Here is a 6,542-nt window from a genome sequence, read left to right as displayed (position 1 = left end):
CCGGGCCTGTTCCAAGTAATAAAAATGCAATTACACAGACCCAGCTAGGGTCTCCTGCTGGTGTTCGTCCTGGCCCTGGCCCTGGCCGCTGCCCCAATTTGATTCACTTCATCAGCAAGTAAACCGACGCATTAAAAAATATATATTCCCGTTCAGCTCGCTGCATGCAAAATGAGCCGGAGTAATAAAAAGCAAAATAACCCCAAATGAAAATAAAAAGAAAAACACACAAAAAAAAACACAAGAATGAAAGGCTTTCTCCGGGATGCGAATCTTGGAATACCCTAGAAAATCCATCATTCCCAATAATGGTCATGGGACTATGATCAAATGTGGCTGAGTTCTGAGGAAACATATTAAGTTAAAGCTGGTTTCTTATGACAACGTATTGCAGGAAGAGAAGCCGTCCCAGAAATGCGTTCAAATGCCTTTCCTCAAAATGGAAATACCCCCTGAAAAGCGTATAAAAAGGTGCAACCGGATGGGTGGGCGGAGAGATTCAGGGATGTGGCAGCTGCCAGTTGAAGCTGCCAAAAGGAAGCGTTAATGAAATGCGCTGAAAGGGTTAAAGCCAACCTCAAAGCCAACAACTTGAGCTGCCACAGTGGGTGGCAACTGCTGCCACCGGGCGAGCTGCAGGTCCAGCTCCAGCTCCAGCTCCGGCTCTTCCTCCTTCTGCGGGCATGGTTGGTCTGGATGGGTGACCAGTCCTCTTGTGGACATGTGACACGCTCGCTTAGCTCTGCCAGTGTTGTCAACAGGTTGAAGAGCCGGGGACAAGAAGAGCAGGAGCACAACCAACAGGAGGACCCTCGTGCGCAGTTCCAGTCTGAGCCCGAGTCCGGTCCCATCATCATCATTAACATTTCAAACGCAAAACGAACAAAAACCAAATTTTTGAATCTGTTTTGTCAGTTTCAGTTAAGAGAAAGAATGGAATGGAAAGTGGAATGGTTAAGGGAACAGAGCTCAGAGAAGAGGGTACGGACAGCAGACTATATCGCGTGTCAATTGTTGCCGAAAAGCAAAAGTCGTCAGTCAAAGTGAAACCGAAAAAAATGGAAGCCAAAACGAAACAAAGAACATGAAAAAAATGTGCCCAAAAAATAAAACTTACCATCTAAAACCCGAATGGAGAATGCTCTACGAGTATGTGTTCTATTTTACTAAGCATCTTCTTTTAGCTCATGGAATACAAAGTAATAGTAAAAAAGAACATATCGTTTCGATTTCGTACGCTAAAATTCTGATGAACACTTTTTTCAGAATTTTTTGAGTGCGATCTCGGTATTGATCTCTGAGAACTGATCGCTTGATTGCTCCGAAATGGCAGCTCTTCAGTGGGTCTCGGAACCGTGTTGTGTTTTAGAGATCGTTTTGAAGCCGACTAACAGTTTTATCACGGTTTCAAGGGGAATGATCCCCGAACTCCTCCAGATCGGAAAAAAGCGTTTAAGAACTTGCAAACATTTTCATCGCACTTGGGTTAATTGTTCTCCCTATCTCAGCAGGGGCTCTTACCTCCCTCTTGACTGAGGGACTGTGGGAAGAATCAAACCTCTTGACAGGTCCCACATGCCCCCATTAAGAGGATTTCCCTTCCATCAGAGGCAGAATGAAATGAAAATAATTACTCAAATGTTATGCTACAGCTTTCACTTTTCACATTTCACAATTTTCCACGATTTTCATGCATTGCGTGGCCGAGGCCAATTGCGTGAGCGTATGGAAGGCAGGGAGGGGACTTGTCTCGCCTGGCCAGGACAGGTTGTGTTTTTCTTTTCTTTCTTTTTGTTACTTTTTTTTTTTTTGGGAAATCGGTTTTTTATTTGTGCCGTGGCTTGACTTCCGTTTGACATTGTTTGATTGTCGTTTAATTGAATTTAATTAGCGTGAGGCGCAGCAAGGACGCTTCTCGGCTCCCTTTCTCTGGTTGGGAGGCCTCTGGATGGTTTGGGTGGTTTTGTGGGTGCATGCTGCTTTTCGTTTATTAATGACAGTTTAACTTTTATGAGTATGTTGTGGCTGACAGCGCTTTTCTTTGATACTGAAATTAGTATTCATTCTCTCGATTCGAGTGCGTGGGCGCGTGGGAACTGTCTGTGGTTGTGCAACACACTCACCCTTGCACTCACCAGCCACTCCTGGGACACACCGCCTGCCGCCTACTAAACAACAATCACAGAGAGTGAGAGAGAGGCACAGAGAAGGAGTGCAGCTTATCGCTTTTCAATCACCTAAAATCGCTTAAGTGCGTATTGTATTTGTGTTTGCCACGCAATTTTCTTGTTAGTCCACCAACAGCCCCCTCCATCCAAGGCACTACTCCCGCCACGGCCATCAGCAGGCCTACTAGCACTTAGCACCTTGGTGACTTAACCGCTCTGGCGAACGCACTAAATGAAGCCTGGCACGCACCGTCGCCATCAGCCCGAGCAACAGCCAACAACATCAGTATACGCCCACGTCGGAGGTGTGTTTAAGTTTTAATTGCCGGCAATTAAAAGTACATAGATACAATTACCTACACACACACACACACACACAGACAAACAGACTCATGCATGAATGATGGCAGATATGCATAAATTTACACTCAAAGAAAAAATGAAGCCGAGCATTACTCTTTACGGATAATCATGTTATTCGCGTAAACCACATTGTAGGGTTGTAGAAATAAAGGAGAGCCAAAACACAGCGGAATTCAATGAAAGATATATTTATATATAGAATGGCCCTAGGAAAATTAGGGAGAAATAGATTGGGAAACTTAAAGAAGACCATTTTGAAGACATTAAAAGTTAAGGAAGAAAAATATAAAATATAAAACAAGGGAGACAATAAAAAATAGTAACGGATAATGGAATGGACTAAAGCACCATATAGGTAAGTAATAAGTAAAATTAAAGCGCTTAAATAGCTATGTTAAAAATAAAATAAAATACAATATTATGCGCTGTACCTCTTCCATAAAGGCAACAAATACTATTAAGTTACATGGGAGTACCATAAATAAAAATCTCATATGAATTTCTCTTAGTGGCCAAGCACTCACCACAGAGATAGAAAGCAGAACAGAAAGAGAACTCAGTAAATCAAGGTGCTTTGTATCGTATCGAGAAGCAATTGAGAGCACTCGATGGAAGAACTCCTCCAGCATAGTTCGAGACAATTAACAGAAGCGATTATTATGTTGATGGTGCGCGGGCGGGGCACAGAGGTAACGCTTACACCCATCTACATCTACCCTTCTGAACTCATTAATCGCTTAGGTGTTGCCGGCAGTTTCTAAAATGCAATTAGCCGCGTCTCTCCTCTTAGAGCACCTTTAAGAAAGCGGCCCCTGCCTGATCTGCGAATAATTAAAGTGTGTTGCCTCGTACCGCATAGCCTCCCAACCATACCAAAGAGCCTTGAACTGAATGCGGAATGTGGCAACTTGAATCGAAATCTGAAAACTGAGCAGAGTTGAGCTAAAGTTGAGAGACGAGAGTTCCCAGACACAGATGCAGACACAATTCCAACTCCGAGACCCAGTCCCAGTACCAGTTCCAGCCCAGTCCCAGTCCCAGTCTCTGGCAGTGCTTCTGCTTCTGCTTTTGGCCACGCTTGGCATATTAAAAATATGTATAAAGAACAAACTTTTGGCCGACGCTGCTGCTGCCGTTGCTGCTGCCGCCGACGACGACGACGTACTTTCACACTTTGCCTGATTAAAACGCCGCCAAGAACCAAGAAGAACAAGGAAAGCCGGCTGGGGTAGTGGGCTTGGCCAAAGTTTTTGGCAGTGGCAAAAGGCTTTAACTACATTGCAAAAAGCCAGCTCGACACTCGGTTGTCGTGTCCTTGAAAAAGTCCCGCAGGACGAATGGCAGGCCTATGGAATCTCAGTGTTTGTGTATAGAGAACTTTTCTCTGCTTTTCATTTCCATAAAAATGCGTTTGCTAATTTCATAATTCAGCTGTCTGGCAAGGAAGAGAGGAAACGTCTGGCAAGAAGCGAGCGAGAGAGAGACAGGGAGAGAAGAGAGGGCTGTCAGGACGACAAACTAATTGCAAAGAAAATATACAGCGGACACAAAAATCCTTTGGACTTGGATGCGGATTCAGCTGCGGATTCAGATTCATAGTATTCGGATTCACATGCAAAGAGGAGACTCATTAGCTTTGCTTCAGTTAATACAAAATCAAGTTGCCACCTCAACAGCAGCACCACCACCGCTGGCACCACCCCCTCTGACTGTTTGCCTGTCTGCTGCTACTGCTGGTGGTACTGCTGCTGCTGCTGCCGCTGCTGCGTGAGCGTTAATCATCATCCTATACGCGTAATTACAGAGTCGGAGAGAACTTTGGGAAGAGAAAGTGAGGGAGAGTCGGGCATCAGCGGAATATTAAAAAGAATGAAAGCCTCGACGCCGGGGGCCGAAGCACTAGATACCCTTGCACTCTCATCGGCACCTTCTAAGGCAGTTGTACCCGATATCGTATTTACATCTGAATACCGCAGATGTTCCCAAAAAAACTAAGGTGTGTGTCTGTTGCCAAAATCAGAATACCCACTGAAAGGGTATATGCAAAATTCACTTTTTGGGCAGAGCCAAGTCTTAAGAACCAAGGAGTTGAAAGGAGCCCAGGACCAGATCAGAGTGAGGGTGAAGCGGAGGCTGTGGCTCGGCGGAGAACCGCATTCAGTTGCGGTTGCAGCATCTTTTGCGGCTCTATTATTATGGCCACAAGCCGCAAATATTATTAACCTCGAATCAGCCATATTCAGACTTGCTGCTGAGTACGCACATAAACACTTAATTAACTCTAAATGAATTCAATGAGTAAAATGTGCAATTTCTGTAGCATACTTTTTGGATGAAGAACAATTTTATTTTTATGGTAATGAAGGGACAAATTTCTAGTAAAAGCTCTATAGAAATTGGGGTTTTTATGACAATTTAGAGATTAATTATTTACCAGGAACTTTGTTAGATGCCATTAGGAGCAGTACTATTTTAAGGAAACATCAACGCCTAAAAGAAGACCACGTCAAAGCGCATACAAAAATAATGGCAAGGAGCTTGCAATATTCGAATCATTTGGTATCGCTTTTTATCCCTTTATCGAATATAGGAGTATATGAGAATATATTTTTTGTATTGGATTTGATCGCTGCTGGAGCGAGTTGAATGGTCATAAGGACCATAACCTGCTATGACCAGATACATCAATGTTTTTTCTTAAGTTTTAAAAGTGCTACGAAGTGCAAATGTGTATATATGAAGCTCGTTATCCGTAAAAGGAATCTGTCCGGCAGTGTTCGTAATGATTTGTAGTTTTCACTTGAAATTAAACCAATGGAGACAAATAAAACTTGATCCGGCAACCCCCATCCATAATATCGCCCCTTGAGTAAGTAACCCCTTCAAGTGTCTCTGGCAAGTGGCAAAATCGAGTACTCCGAGGAAGGCTGGAATGGAATGGTATGGAATCCAAGAAAGAATGTCAACGCAGAAGTGTTGAGTGTCAAAGACGGGATGCCAGGCCGAATTGCTGGCAATCAAATCCGAAATCCGCACAAAGCTTTAGCTACGGCGGGGTTGGGGTGGGGTTGGGGCTGGGGCTGGGGTTAGGGTTGGGGTGGGACAGCTCTCTGGCGATAACACAGCGCCAAAAAACAGAAAGCACTTAACTCTTAAAGGCGAAATACTTGTAAAATTTAAGCCCTACTTAATTTGTGATATTCTCGTAAACAATTGCCCGCGGCAATCCACGCTCTTTCCAAACGCCCACCCCCCCCCCCGTTCAGGAACACACCCATTGTGGCACTTGTCACTGGCCGCGGTGGCAGCCTTGGATTGAGTGAGGAGTTGGGTGGCAGCGGCGGTGGCGGTGGCTGCCTCGGGTGGATGGTTGGATGGTTGGTGGCTGACGCCTGCCACACAGCCCTTTTTCCAGATTTTTACTAATTTTAATAAAGCGCCTGGCTGAGTCAAAGACAAAGGCACACCACACAGCTGCTTCAACCCTTTCCCCCTAGAGGGGGGCTCGGTACGGGGTGGTGGAAAAAAGACGACGACGACGGTGGCTCAAGGAACTCGATATCATAAGACAAAGGCTCACATCAAGAGGAAACCACAAGCTATAGCTACACCTACGCCTTAACCTGCCGCGCCACCTCCAGGCCCAGGCCCATCTCACCACCCACTACAGCTCCCGCCCCCCCCCTTCACCACTCCAGATCCCACCAAGATGATGAACCGCAAGGCAAAAGTGTTAGCCAAGCTGCGGGCCTGCACAAAATGTGTGTGGGAATATGCTCCGCTCCGCCTCAACGACATTTCCACACAGATGGAGGGGGGTGGTGGTGGTGGTGGTGGTGGTGGTGGTGGTGGTGTGAGGAAGTTGTTGTGGGGCATGGGGCATGCCACATAGCATTCCGGCTTATTTCTTTCAATTTCGGTTTTTACTCATTTCGCGGCGCGGTTTCTCATTATGCAGACGACGCCAGAAGCATAAGCAGAAGAAGGAGGCGGTGGCGGTGGCGGAAAATG

This window comes from Drosophila miranda, chromosome XL (assembly GCF_003369915.1).
Source record: "Drosophila miranda strain MSH22 chromosome XL, D.miranda_PacBio2.1, whole genome shotgun sequence".
NCBI classification, from domain to species: domain Eukaryota; kingdom Metazoa; phylum Arthropoda; class Insecta; order Diptera; family Drosophilidae; genus Drosophila; species Drosophila miranda.
The sequence above is the reverse complement of the archived record's forward strand: the minus strand, read 5'-3'. Positions refer to the sequence as shown.